This window comes from Carcharodon carcharias, chromosome 7, assembly GCF_017639515.1.
Source record: "Carcharodon carcharias isolate sCarCar2 chromosome 7, sCarCar2.pri, whole genome shotgun sequence".
Taxonomy (NCBI): Eukaryota; Metazoa; Chordata; class Chondrichthyes; order Lamniformes; family Lamnidae; genus Carcharodon; species Carcharodon carcharias.
In genome coordinates this window covers 125,106,883-125,124,296 of record NC_054473.1, presented here as the reverse complement: position 1 = coordinate 125,124,296, position 17,414 = coordinate 125,106,883, and the positions used below count along the sequence as shown (strand labels likewise).

The window sequence follows — 17,414 nt, the reverse complement described above, 5'->3', positions numbered from 1 at the left end:
ATCTGACAGTCTGGACAAAACCTCCAGCATTTTCCGTCTTCAATAAAGCAAAGAATATGTTATAGTTGAACATTTTAAATAAAAGTAAGTCAGAAACTTACAAATACAGGGTTGCCTTCTTAGAAATTAAGATATCAGGATTGAGTAGTAAAATATCTAGGAATGTGTAGTGATTTAATAACTGTGGACAAAGACTGAGCCAATATGTGACAATTTGTAACACATTCTCTAAAACACAACATAACTCGAAAAATCAGTCACATGCAGAAATCAACATCTTAATTCCAGTTACAATATTCAGCAGTTGGCATTATAATGCAACAATTCTGCTGAATCACACTCAACAATAACTAGAAAAGGTCATCATCTCTTCTGAATGCACACTGCTCAAACAGTTGCCTGCCATTTTATAGACACAAAACAACATGCTCCCTAATTACATTCCTCAAAACAAATGATCATGATCTGATTAATGAAAATCAGGCTGTCTGATGATACAAAGAAGGGTCTGCAGCAAACTATAAATTTTGAACACTCATTCATTGGGGTATAGAACAACATTGCAAATGGCCCAAGATCCTAACATTTTTCATGATGTGTTTGAGATCACCAAGATACAATCCTGTGTTACTTAGGAATTGCTAGACAATAACAAAACATCTTAGCCCATCTACACCACCTGCTGCAAAACTTCATGTCAAAATTTAATGCATTCATTTATTTATATAGCACCTTACTACATTTCCCAGGCACCTCTCAAAGAGGTTATGCACTGTGAAATACTCTGGAGTACAGTAACTTACATAGGCAAACACGGCAGCCATTCTTCATACCAGATCCAACAAACAATGTGAATAAAACTTTTGATCTGTGTCAGTGATATAAACTGTGAAAACATTTGGCAATATTCCTGAGAATTTGATTTAAGGTTTCAGGTTACTGAACATTTTTGGCTATGGAAATCAGAGTTGAACCAATGTTCAAAATTACTCATCCCCCAAGCCATACAGATATGAACATTCAACATAGGTTAGTCAACATTGTTAACTATGCTGAATGATACATGTTATGGAGCAATAAAATTATCTTCTACTCAACCCTTATAGTTAGAGCCAAATCATCTGCTGATCTTGATGCAAAAGAGCAAGATTATTTGCATCCCAAAGTATAGTAGATATATTTATGCAATGTACTGGATGATCTACATAATCAGAGGCATCAGCTCTACAGCAACCTAGAACAAAACTGTCAAGGTATCAACCTGATAAAACAATTTAAATACATCCCTGCTTATTTTGGTACATCGCATTGTACCACCAGGGTTAGCCTGACAAACAGTTCTCTCCTATTCTAAAACCAAACAGTCTATGTCTTGCATTTGCGATGATCCATTTATATTAAATTGGCAGAGAGCACATTGAATTGAGCTAGTTTAATTATACTATTGGCTTTCTCAACTCTGCAGCCATCTTTTTTTTTCCTGTATATGCATTTTAGATGCTGCACGCACAAAATCCTGCATTCTCATTTCAGAGATAACTAATAATGGATGAAATGAAATATTTATATACAGCAGGCAAAGCTCAAGTAGGAACGACTGGTCATATTTGTGTCTCCAGGTTATACTGCTAAACACCAGAATAAAACTTATGCCGAGCTTCCAATCCTAATGCTGATCCAGCTTGAATAATTGGCCATATTTGACCATCAGATTTCAGGCAATTTCAGGTCTGGCAATCAAAATGGGGTACCAATGACAAATATGTAAAATTAGTACAATGCTGAATAAAATGGAAAACTTTATAGAACTCACAGTAAGCAATAAGACATGGCCTGGTAAGTTGAAAATGTATGCACATTCTGAAAGTTTACAAAAATATATTTTGAAGGGTTGGCCCATAGACCATACAGTTCAATCACTCAAATATTAATTGATTTGGTTTCAGTTATTATGGTAAAGCATTCTCCAAGCAATGGAAGTAACACCTCACTTTTTTTACTCATTCATAATTTTGAAATCTTCTATTAGATCCCTTGTCATTCTGTGAATATAACCCTAACCATATCCATTCATTTCTGGCATTGACCTTGTAACACACAATGTTTTACACATGTCCAAGATCCTTCCTTAAAAGTGGTGCCAAAACTCTATGCAGTAGAGTTCTTAAAACCTCCATGCTCTGTATTCAATATCCCTATATGACCAGAACTTCATTGTCCATTTATAGCATTTATTACATGTTGTGCCATTTTAATCTTCCTAACAATCTGTGTAGCCACATCCCTAGATCTCTCAGCACTACTGAGAATTTTAATACTTGTTATATTTCAGTTTCTCCTAAAAAAACGCTGCTTCACATTTCTCCATGATGGATTGCATTTGAAACTTTCCTAATTCTTTAACCTGTCTACATTCTTCTCTGGTCTCTCAAATACATCCTCCGTTTCCCATGCCCTTTAACTGTCCAGTATCATAAGAAAATATAGCACAGAAGACCCTCACTATGATCACCGTGCTAATGTCAAGACTTCAATTGACACCACTTATTCTAATCTCAATTCCTTGACTTCTATATTATTTCTTTTCAAGCCTAATTCTCTTTAAAATTATAGTCAGTTGCAATAACACGTGACAATCCTCTATCTGAAATAGCTCTTCTAATTTTTCACCACTCTAAAGAAGTCTTGCTGCAATTATATAGGCTTTGGTGAAATGACACCTGACACAGTGCATACAACTTTGGTTGCCTTACCCAGGAAGGATGTTTTTACCCGAGGGGGAGTGAAATGAAGGTTCGTTAAACTTATTCTAGGAATAAGGGGATTGTCCAATGAGGAGAGATTGAGTACACTAGGCCTACATTCCCCTCCTTTCTTATAAACTTTAGGGAATCTCATTAAAGTTCTTAAAGGGCTTCATATTAATGCTAGGAGGATGTTTCCCCTGGCTGGACAGTCCAGAAATAAGGGTCAAAGTACCAGAATGAGGGGTCAGCCATTTAAGAATGAGGTTAGAAGAAATGTCTTCACTCAAAAGGTTTACAGATCACCAGAATTTTCTACCCCAGATGACAGCAGATAATGCAGTCCTTGAGCATATTCAAAGCAGAGATCAACAGATTTTTGGATATTTAAGAGGATTGAAGAATATGAGGATAGTGCAGGAAGCTGGAGTTGAGATAGATCAGCCACAATTGTATTGAATGGTGGAACAGGTTTCAACATCCTACTTCTGTTTCTAACTGTTAAGTAATGATAATCCCGAGTCTAAACCTCATTACTGATTTGTCAATCAATACAAATAATACTTCACTATATACCTTCTGAAAACCTTTCAATCTTAAAATCCTCTATTAGGTTTCCCCCTTAACTTCTCTGTTCTAGTGAATAAAGTACATTGTCACATTCTTTCTTCCTAAACAAAATCTTCATGCATGGTGTCATTTTATTGAATCTCCATTATACACTTTAAAACTTACATGGCTCAAATATCCTTTCTAAACTGGAGTGCCCAAATCTGCATTATATCCTCTCTCCGAAATTCATTATACCCTTCAGATTTTTACATTCTTTCAATATTCCAATCTGCAAAGCCCAGAATCTGTTTTCCCTTTATGGCCTACTCTACCAGAGCACCCAGAACTTTAAAGATCAATGTTTAAAAATCTAGAGCTTTCTGTTCTTCCATACTGTTAAGAATACCACTGAGGACATGTTTTCTCACACCAATCTTTTCTCCCCAAAGATATAGTGCATTTCTTTCTACATTGAGTTGAGTCTGCCACCATTTTACAACCTGTTTATGTTTACCAGCAAGCTCCCTCAGTTGGCCATGTTACTAATTTTACAGTAGCAATCTTACAATAACTTTAATTTGTCATTTTTATCATAGAGAAGACCGATTAAACTTTTTGAGCAATGTTGATTGATGGGTAAACATTGGCCATCACACCAAGAGAACTCCCCTGCATTTTTCTGAATGGCGTCATGAGATCAATTATATCCACTTAAATAAGCGGGTGGGACTTTGGTCAGCACTCGGACAGTATAGCGCTTCAATGTCAGCCAAGTTCTGGAATGGTGCTAAAATCCTAGATCTCCCTAATATTTGCTCTTTTTCAGCCTGACATGTTTTTAAAAAAGCACTTCCATCTATTTTAACAGTAAACCCAGTTACATTTGATGACTCAGCTCTAATTTCTTTCCCTTCAGATTACTTCATTGCCCTGAACTAACTCACTAGACTTGCTCATGTACTGAATTCAAAAACACTCCTAAATGCATTATTTAAACACATCCCATTTTGGTTACTTCTGGATAGATTGTTCAGAGAGGGATTGAGGACAGGATGCACTTATTACTCAAACCCGATCATCCCCACATGTCAAAAACACAACGATTTCACAAAGACACATCCTAAATTCTCTATACAGCTTGAAAAAGGATTGACTTCATTGCACTTCAGTTATGCATTTTTCATTTTTATATTGATATTTTCTCTCCTTTCCACTGATACACACTCCCTGCACTAGCATTAGATGATACAAAAATCCCAGCACAGAAATAATTACTACTATTGGGATTCTTCCAAAACAGTGCACATCAATCAGCATATGTTTTTCTCCGAGTATTGGACAACTTGTTGCTCCTCCACTGCTATCTTGAATGGTTCAGTTAACTTGGCAGACCAGGGAATAGAAACTAGAACTTTTCAGATTTATTTAACGGTGTGCTGAAGCAACCTTAACTCAACAAGGTTAACCCACAAGGTTTGATTTTAATGGATTACACTGTTAAACTCTGACTGTTACAAACTATTTGCTATTGCAACCTAAATGACTTCAAGAATAAGTACAATGGAAGTGACACACTGTTGCCAATTCATGGAGAAAAGACTCTTCCTTGGAATAATGACAGAATCTTGGTTTAACATGTTGTCCAAAAGACAGAATATCTCTGCCAGAACGGTACTCCCTGGGACACCCCCACCAGCACAGCACTCCCGAGTGGCCCCTCACCTCCGACAGCACAGCCGCACCCACCCCGCCTCCAACAGCACAGCCGCACCCACCCCGCCTCCAACAGCACAGCCGCACCCACCCCGCCTCCAACAGCACAGCCGCACCCACCCCGCCTCCAACAGCACAGCCGCACCCACCCCGCCTCCAACAGCACAGCCGCACCCACCCCGCCTCCAACAGCACAGCCGCACCCACCCCGCCTCCAACAGCACAGCCGCACCCACCCCGCCTCCAACAGCACAGCCGCACCCACCCCGCCTCCAACAGCACAGCCGCACCCACCCCGCCTCCAACAGCACAGCCGCACCCACCCCGCCTCCAACAGCACAGCCGCACCCACCCCGCCTCCAACAGCACAGCCGCACCCACCCCGCCTCCAACAGCACAGCCGCACCCACCCCGCCTCCAACAGCACAGCCGCACCCACCCCGCCTCCAACAGCACAGCCGCACCCACCCCGCCTCCAACAGCACAGCCGCACCCACCCCGCCTCCAACAGCACAGCCGCACCCACCCCGCCTCCAACAGCACAGCCGCACCCACCCCGCCTCCAACAGCACAGCCGCACCCACCCCGCCTCCAACAGCACAGCCGCACCCACCCCGCCTCCAACAGCACAGCCGCACCCACCCCGCCTCCAACAGCACAGCCGCACCCACCCCGCCTCCAACAGCACAGCCGCACCCACCCCGCCTCCAACAGCACAGCCGCACCCACCCCGCCTCCAACAGCACAGCCGCACCCACCCCGCCTCCAACAGCACAGCCGCACCCACCCCGCCTCCAACAGCACAGCCGCACCCACCCCGCCTCCAACAGCACAGCCGCACCCACCCCGCCTCCAACAGCACAGCCGCATCCACCCCGCCTCCAACAGCACAGCCGCACCCACCCCGCCTCCAACAGCACAGCCGCACCCACCCCGCCTCCAACAGCACAGCACTCCCTGGCACCCCCCACCTCCACCAGCACAACCAATTCCCTGGCACCCCCTACTTCCACCATCACAACCGACTTCCTAGCACCACCCTCCCCCACCCCCACCTCTACCTCTGTCAGCACAGCATTCCCTGGCATCCCTCATCTCCAGCAGCAGTGCTCCCCAGCACCACTGCTGTGCCAGTGCAGGGCTCCCCTTGTACCAGCTACGCTCTCCCAACACCAATGTCCTGCCAGCATAGCACACCCTCAGCATCACTGCTCTGACAACACAGCACTCCCCCAACACCAGCAGCACTTACCCCTAGCACCTGCATGGCATTCCCTTGGTACCAGTAACCATCAGAATGGCAGTTCCTCCACCCCCAACGCCCCATCAGCACAATGCTCCCCCAACACCAGTGCGTTCTGACCCCACCAGCATGGCACTCTCTCCCCCACACAACCCACCCCACCAGCAGTAGAACTCTGACAGCACAGCACTCCCCAACACCAGCAGCACTCCTCCTGGCACTGCCAACCCTCCAGCACAGCAGTCCCCTGGCACCAGCACCACTCCACCTAGCCAGTCAGTATGCCACACCCTCCGCTCTGCACTGGAGCGTCAGTCTCTGGACTGGGATTTGAACCCAAATCCTCTGACTCAGGGGCGACAGAGAGACCAACTATCCCACTACTGGCAGACACATTATCTACCTGAGGATGTGCTGACAACTGAAGCCGTTTAAACAGGCGGCTTCCTCGGCAGTGGCCGCGAGGAGCCTCAGTGGGTGTCAGCGTGGAGCAGGCTGGGGATTCCCCCTGTTATTACCGGGGGGGGGGGGGGTGGTGGTGGTGGCGGTGAGGAGCGATGGACAGAGACAGTGAGCGAACAGGCCTCCCTCCCCGGGCTGCCGTTACCTTTCTGTCCAAACGGATAAGCTGCTACCTCCAGCTGCCTCTCCCGGCCGGTACCCACTCACCACCACGCGCGCCGCCCTCCCATTGGACAGAGCAGGAATCCGGCAGGCCCCGCGCGGCGCCCTCGTCGCCCTCCTATTGGCTCTTCGGGACACCCAGCAGCCACTGCGTTGACCCCCCAGCCTCCCCTCCGATTGGTCAATAATCCGTCCCAGGAACCGCCGCGTCGCGTGCGCGACTGCACCCCTCATCCTCAGGAAATCTCATTGGCCGAGAGGTTGGGCGGCAGGTCGAGCAGGCCAATCAAACAATTTACAACCATTGGATTGTAAACTCACTATTCTAAGAGATTGAGATAACTCCGTTCAAATAGGGTTCTCAGTGAGATAGCTGGAGCAGCTTTTAGGGAGGAGGGTGTGTACAGCTGGAAGGGCTTATAGATGTTCTGATGCATCCCTGAGTACTGCTCCTTTCCTGGACAACTACCCGAGGGCATGAAGTGTTGCCAGCTGCAGGTTTCTGGAGTTTCTAAACAGGGCCTCAGTGAGACCACATCTGTAGTACTGTTGTGATCAATTTTGGTGTCCTCACTTGAAAAAACAGATCAAGGCAAAATACTGCGGATGTGGAAATCTGAAACAAAAGCAAACGATGCTGGAAAAACTCAGCAGGTCTGACAGCATCTGTGGAGAGAAAGACAGAGCTAACATTTCGAGTCCGTATGGCTCTTCAGCTCTGAAGGATCATACGGACGCGAAACGTTAACTCTGTCTTTCTCTCCACAGATGCTGTCAGACCTGCTGAGTTTTTGCAGCATTATTTATGATTGCATTAGAAGCTGTTCAGAGAAGGTTCACTCGGCTCATTTCTGGGATGAAGGACTTATGGAGAAAGTTTGAACAGGTTAGGCCTTTATCCATTGGAGTTTAGAAGAATGAGAAGTGATCTTATTGAAACATAAAAGATCCTGAGGGGATTTGATAGGGTAGACACTAGGAGGATGTTTCTACTTGTGGGAGAGACAAGAAGTAGGGGATGCAGTTTAAGAATAAGAGGTCTTCCTTTTAAGACTGAGTGAGATTTTTTTTCTCTAAGAGGGTTGTTAGTCTTTGAAATTCTCTTCCCTAGAAAGCAATGGAGGCTGGGTCGTTGAATTTATTCAAGGCTGAGTTAGATTTTTTGATAGACGAGGAAATCTAGGATTATGGGGGGCAGACCACAACCAGATCAGGCTTGAAAGGCTGAATGGCCTACTCCTGCTCCTAAGTCCTGTGTTCCTAAGTTTTGGAGCTTGAGCAGCAGCTGGAGTCACTATGGTGCAGCCACAAGGCTTAGAGTCACATGGATAGCACATTTCTTGATGTGGTCACCCTGCAGTCAGAGAGGGATTAGGCGACCACCGGGCAGTGAAGGAGGACCAAGCAGGTAGCAGGAGTCCTCTGAGTGCATCTCACTCCCCAATAGGCAGTAAGTTCTGAATACTGGTGTGAGTGATAGGACATCTGGGGAATGCAGCAACAGTCAAGTCCATGACAATACGGTTGGCTCAGCTATGCAGGTGGACTGGAGCAAGACAAGTAATCCAGGCTAATGTTCTAGGGATATGGGTTCAAATCCCACCACAGCAGCTGATGGAATTTGAATTCAGTTAATAAATCTGGAATACAAAGCTAGTCTCAGTAATGATGATCATAAAACTTACCAATTGGTGTAAAAACCATCTGGTTCACTAATGTTCTTTAGGGTAGGAATCTGCTTTCCTTACTTGGTCTGGCTCACATATGACTCCAGACCCACAGCCATGTGGTTGACTCTGAACCACCCTCTGAAATGGCCTAGCAAGCCACACAGCTCAAGATAAGCAACAAATGCTGGCCATGCTCAAATCTCATGGAAGAATTTTTTTAAAAAGGTTGTAAAGGCAATAGTGTTCAGAGATTCAATAGTTAGGGGAACTGACAGGTGTTTATGTCACTGCGGATGAGAACCCAGGATGATATGTTGCCTCCCTGGTGCCTAGGTCAAGGATGTCACTGAACCACTGCAGAGCAACCTGAGTGGGGAGGATTAACAGCCAGCAGTTGTGGTCCATATCGGTACCAACGACATGGGTAGAAAGAGGGATGAGGTCTAGGGAACTAGGAAGAAGACTAGTGAGCAGAACCTCAAAGATAGTAATCTCCAGATTATTCCCAGTGCCAGAAGGTACTGCGTGTAGAAGTAGGACAGAATAGATGAATGTGTGACAGGAGAGATGGTGCAGAAGGAAGGGCTTTAAAATCCTGAGACATTGGGACTTGATTTGGGCAAGGTGAGCCAGGCCAGATGGGTTGCACTTCAACAAGGCCAGGGTCAATTCCTCACAGGCTGGTTTGCTAGTCTTATTAGGGAGGGTTTACATGAACTTGGCAGGGGGATAGGAACCAGGATATAGCATTGGGGAGGAGAAACAAGGTGCACAAAGGATTGGGAGAGACAGACAGCACTTGAGTAAGAAATAGCAAGATAATAGGTGGGGTCAGAGTAAGACGGAATGCAATAATATCTAACCCACAGAGATAGTGGGAGGGCATTTCCTGCTTGTCCAGACTCCCCAATCAGAATGAAGGTGCGATGTGAACATTGACTCTTTTTATCATTTCTATGGAAAATGGACAAATGTTGACTACATTAATTAAAACTGACTTTCCTTACAGAGAGGAGGTCAGTAATACAGGTGTGGGACGGGTTGAGATAGCGATAATTCAACATTCACATACTAGAATTAATTAATTAGGTAAAATTTTCACCATTCACTGGGAGCTCTCTGAAATTCTACACAAGGTTTTCTTTTACAAATAATCAATGCCAGGATGTTGGGAACAGTGAAGGAATTTTCAAGTGTCTGCTTTTAGTTCAGGATTTAAGTTTGTGATTATGTAATAGAGGTTTTCTGCCAGCAGGTGACACTGCCACACTTTGTTAATCACATTGTGTGCACGCGCGCATTGGGGTGGGGAACTTCTGTAAAACTATGATAACGAGTACTCCTCACTGCTCCAAAGTCAGAGCTACAGCAACTACAAACAATCCCTGGCTGGTGTTCCAATTCACAAATCTGGCAAGAAAATATTAACAAAGTTTTTTTAAGGTGAATGACAAGTAAACGTGTATTTGGTATTGGTTGAGGAAGGACTGTTGCGTAGAAAAATTCCCTGCTTTTCTTTAAATAGACCTTTAACATCCTACTGAGCCATCAGATAGGACAGATGGTTCATCTTTAATTTGAAGGAGACTGTCTCCAAAATTGCAGTACCCCCTCGATTATTGCATTGAAGTTGCTGCCTAGATTATGCATTCTAGTTAACCAGAATGATAACAATAACTTGTATTTATATAGCACCTTTTGCATAGTAGAACGTTCCAAGGTGCTTTACATGACCATTTTCAAAGACAATTTCATACTGAGCCACAGAAGAAGACATTAGGAAAAATGACTAAAGGCTCTGCCAAAGAAATAGGTGTTAAGCAGCATCTTAAAGGAGAAAATATAAGTTTAGGGAGATCACATTAGAGGTTAGGGACTTGACAGCTGAAGGCACAGCCACCAATATGGTGCAATTAAAATTTTAGGGCTGTGATAGAAAGGGGCAACTTTAAAACAAGGATGAGAATTTTAAAATCGGGGAATTGCTTAGTTAGGAGCCAGTGTAGGTAAACGAGGATAGGGGGTGATGAGTGGACAGGACTTGGTGTGAGTTAGGACACTGAAGATGCTGAAAATTTGGATTTATTTTAAAGTACTAGCCAGGACCGGCAGCTAAGGCACCAAAGCATACACAAACAGTTGCAGCCTTACATGAAAGCTATAAACTTGTACAAAGGGCTCAGCCGTAAATTTGCAATTAGGAAATGGGAGACACACGGGCGGGCCATGGGATGACTCGATCAAGAGATGGGGAAGGCCATTTTGCACCGTTTGATAGCCATCTTCAAACTGCACTGCAATTACTGTACAGGAACACAATTATCAGCCCACTGGGGGGTCATTGTGCTGTGGCCTTTGTCTAACTAATACCATTAAATTGTAACTGATAGTAAAAGATATATAAACTCTGCTCATTTGAACCTTGATGGAGAAGCGCCTGGATTGCCCAGCGTTTGCTTCCCACATGCGGAATAAAGGAACCACTTGAGTATTGCCTCTGGAGTCCAAGTACTCCTCGGACCTTTCAACACAAACTGCAGAGTTTTGGATGACCTCAGTTTATGGAGGGTTGAACATGGGAGGCTAGGCACTGGATTAGTCAAATCTAGAGATAGCAATGGCATATTTGAGGCTTTTGGCAGCAGATGAGCAGAGGCAGTGCTGGAATTAGGTGATGTTATGCAACAAAATAGGTGGTCTTAGAGCTGGTGGAGATATATAGTTGGAAGGTCATTTCTGGGTAAAATATGACACCAAGCTTGGTCTGGTTCAGTCTCAGACAATTTCCAAGGAGAGGGATGGAGCTGGTGGCTAGGGAACCAACATTGTGTCAAAGACTGATTACAATGGCTTTGGTCTTCCCGATATTTAGTTCTTAAAGTGCTTTTATTGATTGCCAGGATGCAGTATAATGCCTTTCACATGCCAGTGTCAGTGACAGGTTGTTCCCTCACTTATATCCTTGCATACTTTCACAGAACAAACAGCTTTGTGTGGTTTATAACTCCCTACCATAAGCTGAGAACTGTATCTCTGTATATCACTGACTGTCACAGAAACAAAAGATCACCTGCTCTCTTTTTCAAAGACAATACAGTCCATGAGAGATACAATAGGTCATAAGCCCCTCAAACATCAGCTTGTTCACCATTTGCAGATGGGAGCTTGTGTGGAGAAGCCCCACCAGCAGCATGCAAGGTATGTTGGAGGTTGGGTTCACAATAATGCAGGTCACCTGTTAGCATGTGGCATCTCCAGGTACATCTGTAAAAGAAGCCCTAAGAGGAGTCTATACTTTGCATGGCTATTCAGATTGTTACCATAGAGTCCTGGAGTACCAAACTAGACAGGGCAGTAGATAGAATTGAAACTTAGGAAGTTATACTAAACCTGCATCAAACCTTGGTTAGACAACATTTAGAGTACTGCATACAGTTCCGGCCACCATTTACTAAAAAGGATGTGTAAGAACTGTACAGGGTGTAAAAAAGATTTGCAAGAATGACACCAGAATTGCATGGGTACACGTATCAGGAAAGAATTGGGTCTCTTTAAAAAAGAAGGCTGAGGGGTAAACTAATAGAGGTGTTTAAAATTATGAAAGGTTTTGAGAGTGAATACAGAAGGTATGTTTCCTCTTGTGGGGAAAAGCATAACTAGAGGACGTCGTATAAGATAGTCACCGAGAAGCCCAGTAGGGAATTCAGAAGAAACTTCTTTACCCAAAGAGTGGTGACAATGTGGCACTCACTACCACAGGGACTGGTTGAAATGAATAGTAGAAATGCATTTAATAGGAAGCTAGACAGGCATATTAGGGAGAACAGAGGGTTAAGATGGTAGATTCAGTTGAGAAAAGATGGGAGGAGGCTCGAATGGAGCATAATCATTATTTGGGCCAAACAGCCTGTTTCTGTGTTGCATATCCAAGGTAATCCTCTAAAACCACTGCTTCTGTTTTGTTTTGGACAGCTGTTGCTAGTAATGATTTGGCTTTTGTTATTTTCAGCTTCTCTTGCCCTGTGCCATCATCCCTTTTGTCATTAATCATTCTTTTCAACCTATCACAGACATTCCCTTCTGTCCTCATCCCCTCCCCCAATTCATTGTTTCTGCACTTGCTTAAAACCCATTAAATCTCTAATTTTTTTCCAGTCCTGATAAAAAGTCATCAGCCAGAAACATTAATCCTGTTTCCCTCACCACGGGTGCTTCCTGGCCTACTGAGCATTCCCAGCACTTTCTGTTTTTATATTATATTTCCCTGCTTTGGTGTTTGATGGGTTATAAGCAATCATGAGGAAGGGCTGCATTCATCTCATTGATGCCAACATGTCTGCTGTCCCACAGATCAGTAGCCATACTGAGCCAGTGCCCAGTACTACTGGTACAGCAAGACTGAACATGGATAATAATGTGTCTCTCGGGATAGCAGCACACATGAGCTCTACTGAGTGAAGAGTATTGCATCCAGTTCTGGCCACCCCTCTTTAGGAAGGAAATTAAGGTCCTTGAAGGCAAAAGACATTTACCAGAACGGTTCCAGCGATGAGGGAATTTAGTTATAAGGCTAGGTTGGAGAAGCCAGGGTTCTTCTCATTCGGAGAAGGTCTGATAGAGGTGTGCAAGATTATAACAGGTTTAGATAAGGTAGACAAAGAAAAGATGTTTCCATTAGCTGAAGCATAAGAACATGTGGAGACATATTTAAAATTCTCGGCAGGAGGTAAATGGGGGATGCAAGGAAGAATGTTTCTATGCAGCGAGTGGCAATAACCTGGAACTTGCTTCCACGAGGGTAGTAGAAGTGGACATGATCAAAGATCTCAAAAGGAAAATGGATGGATACCTGAGGGAAATAAAATTGCAGGGCTATGATGATAGAGCATGGGAATGAGACTGACTTGATTGATCTACAGAGAGACAGCATGGACTCAATGAGCTGAATGGCCTCCTTCTATACCATAGTGACTCTATGACTCCTCCCAGCCCCTTCCAATGCCTACATATGTAGCAGAAAGCAGGCTGGGCAGGCTGCCCATTCAGCAGTATCAGAGGTGCAGCCTGTAACAGTTTTAACTCAGAAATAAGGCGGAACCTCAGTTCCAAGATATTCAGTTAGCACTTAGGAAAACCACAAGATTAGGTTTTAAGGGTGCACACATCAAGAGGAATAGTTTGCTATTGCCTCCTTAATGAATCACACTCTTCTAATACATAACTCTTCACTAAGTTCTTCATAGACTCAGTGAAGATTGAGGAATCCCCATGGAAAAGACTGCAGTTGTCCAAGGAGAAAGGCCACGTCAGCCTCAGAGTGACGCCCCTTTATGGGTGACAAATGCAACCTGCCAGTGTAGAAGAATAATGCAGATTATCTGTCTTCCCAGGCACTTACTAAAAATCTGCCATTTTGTTTTTGAGGTATGATAGGGTAAGATCTTTTAAAGGGGAAGATCCAAAAGCTTTGATTCTCCATTCCCTCTCTTCTGAAGGCAGTGACCCATGCTGAAAAACTGTTCCACAGGAAATGACTGCCCTCTGGCACCTTTCCCAAGTAGTCATTCTTATGTGTCAAGCTAGACCATGAGCTTAGTCAGGCTCAGATGTGAAGGAATAGAGTATCAGCTCAATCTGAACCAACCCTCGCCCAATACACAGACAAGTGCACCTTCCAACTGTGAGAACCCGTTAAAATCTACTTTAGGCTTTCTTAATAACTAAACAGGATTACAACCAAATTACTTTGTAATTTCAAGATTCTACTGCATACCTGTTGCACAATGTATGATGATTCCTGGTTACACTTATGTTTTTAAACCTGTTGTGAAATACTCTGGGTATTTTAGGGAGAATGTGAAGGCATTGGAGACAATTCAGAAGAGGTTTATGAGCATGGTTCCAGGGATGAGGAACTTCAGTTATGAAGATATATTGGAGAAGTTGAGACTCTTTTCCTTGGAGAAAAGAAGGCAGAGAGGAGATTTGATAGAGGCATTCAAAATCTTGAGGGGCCTGGTTAGAGTAGATAGGAAAAAAGGATCGCGAACATGAAAGGATTGAGAATGAAAGGGAAAAGATTTATAGTAATTGGCAAAAGAAGCAAAAATTATTTGAGAAAAAGCTTTTTCACATAGCAAGTGGTTAGGGTCTGGAATTCACTGCCTGAGAGTATGGTGGAGGCAGGTTCAATCAAAGCATTCAAGAGGGAATGAAATAATTATTTGAAAATAAACAATCTGCAGGGTTACGGGCAGAGGCAGGAGGATGGCCTAGGTGAAATGCTCATTTAGAGAGACAATGCAGACATGTTGGGCCGATTGGCCTCCTTCTGCGCTGTAACAATTCTGTGATTCTATGACCTAACTGGGAGGTAAAATAGTGGAAAACCAAGGCCTGTGCCTTCACTGACTAAAATTAAAAGACAAACCTCAGCAGAGTAAGAAATTGCCAGCCTCTTCATGAGGCTGAAGGATAACGAATTAGTAAAATTCCACAGATGCAGATAAGAGACAAAAGAAAATTTAATATCTTGAGTCTCAGACAAGATAGCTGAATGCCAAGGACACCATGTCTCCTTCCTAAACCAGACAGTGGCATTGGTACATTAACCAGCTGATAAGGGTCAAGGAGTGGAAAACAGTGTCAGGCTGTACTGTGTGACAAAAGTATAAGAAGGGATTTTCCAAGTACAAAGATTTAGGCAGGGGCATATACCAGGGGCTTGAGACCTTCCAACAGACATAGCCAAGATAGGGACTCAGGTATCCCAAAAGTGTCACATCAACCGGAATAACCCACCTGGGACACTGGCCAACAGGGGTAAACTTAGGGAGATCACAACCTCTACCTAGGGTATAATGTGTAATATAACTCAGGATTGAGCCTTGTTAACTATTGCTCAACTACTTCAAGGTATCAAATCTTGTTTACACTGAAATCACTGTCATCAATAGTTGAATCATTAGGAACTTAGATGCAAAAAAGTGTACTGGCCAGAACACCAAAACTCGAACACAATGGAGGCCATTGAACAGTGATCTGGGGTGGAAACATTGGGCCATTCTGCTTTTTCCTATCCATTTCTGTTGCTTTGGCTGAGATCAGCATTTTCTACTGATCAGGATTTAAAACCAGGACCTTTTAGGTTTGAATGGCTGAGTTCCAGGTTGGATGGTGCATTTGTCAATTAAGCCAGCAGGTAGCTCTTAAAGCAATAATGCACTGCACTTGTCAATAATACTGGTGTTTGCATAGTGCCTTTTAGATCAAACTATCTCAAGGAGCTTTCACAAAGCTATTTTTAAAGGGAAGTGACTGATGCTTCATAGGCAAACTGTGTCAATTTCATTAAAGTCTTGTAATTCGGTGAACTTGGTTGCATGTGTTGTCCTGGAGAATCCCTCCAAATAATTTGATTTCAAAAGCAGAGACCATTGTCCTTGAAACAAGCACCAGAGCGTAATGCAGTCACCACCTTCCATCAGCAGACCAGCCCTTTCTGCTGCTGAGTGCTCCTGAGATGAGTATGACTGATGCTGTTACTCTTTGCCTTGCTTATATTTAAAACTAACATATCCTGCAGTTCACGGGAAGCATCGTCTCTGATACATTTTCAGAATTTGATTTCCAGGCTTTGGTGGAAGCTTGAAGATAATGGCTTTCTTGGCCACAAACACAGTGGAAAACTGCTTCTTCCCAAACCTAATGACATAACTTTGAAGCACTGAAGTCATGTCATGTCCCCTTCTCTTTCCTATGTTTAGTACGATTTTCCTTGGCATAGATTATTCCAGGATATCTTCTCAATAACCATTGAAGAGGATAGTGAAGTTACACCAATTGGCAAGAGGGCATTCCTAAAGTAACTTTCCTCTTTATCACCCACTTTATCAAGCAATATTATCAGAAGTCAATTATCTATAGGTTCATTTTTTAAAACTTTTCTGGAAATATTATGTACTTTACATACTATATTTCATCTCCTTTCTTTTTAACTCCTCTTTATTTTTTTGCCAAATTTCTGTCTTCTTCTCTATGGATTGACTGCAGGCCCCTTCAGGTTTTGGTTATTCTCCAATACCTTGTCCAAAAGTCTGTTCTTCACATATGAACCTTGATGTTGATTGTTGACAGGCCATTAAACAGTAGGACATCACAGGAAAACCCAAGCCTGTCTTCATCTGACATTTAGAACTGGTCATGTGGGTCTTTGAATATGCAGAGATTCAATACCACACTTAACAGCTCCTAAATCCATGCAAGTAGATTTCGTTATCCAAGTTCATAGAGTTTAGGCACATCTTGGCAAAAGCAAAGGCTTAGAGATTGAAAAGAATGAATGGGGTACTCCTGGAATTTAACCAGTTAAGATCACACAGCCTATCAACATAAATAATTCATAAATGTCCCACTCCTTGTTCATCCAGGACCATCCCATTCATTATGGCATTGCCTTGCAAGATTCTCTGAAGCTAAATGGGAAGAATCTCAATTTCCTGCAACAAGCCTAATCCTTCAAAAATAAGTAATGAGGATGGCTGGTCAATCATTAACAATACTCTGGAGCACTGTGACCTTCACTGGCTCAGTTACAGTAAGCCTGCATGGACTCAATGGGCCAAATGTTCTCCTTCTGTGTTGGATTGACTCTTTGACTCTATGACCAACTCTGCAACTTACGGTTGACTATTTTAATCTTATATTGACATACGTATTTCCATGATATAAATGGAGCAGTGAGGGTATGGAGAAGCCCAGCAGTTGGTGCAAAGCTGGGCTGTGGATCGACAGGGCCTTAATTTAATAAATCAAAGCAGACTTCAATCTTACAGCAGAAGAGATTTGTTGCAGGCCAGCAGGCAGGGA

General features: G+C 43.5%; 1 protein-coding gene across 1 annotated transcript in view; it reads right to left on the bottom strand.

Annotated features, from left to right (window-relative positions):
• Positions 1–6,987, bottom strand: part of nup93 (nucleoporin 93) — a 121,371-nt gene extending 114,384 nt beyond the window's left edge. The window contains exon 1 of the mRNA XM_041192384.1: positions 6,860–6,987. The gene's annotated coding sequence lies outside the window, so the exon portion shown is untranslated. The remainder of the gene's footprint in view (positions 1–6,859) is intronic.
• Positions 6,988–17,414: the final 10,427 nt, after the last annotated feature.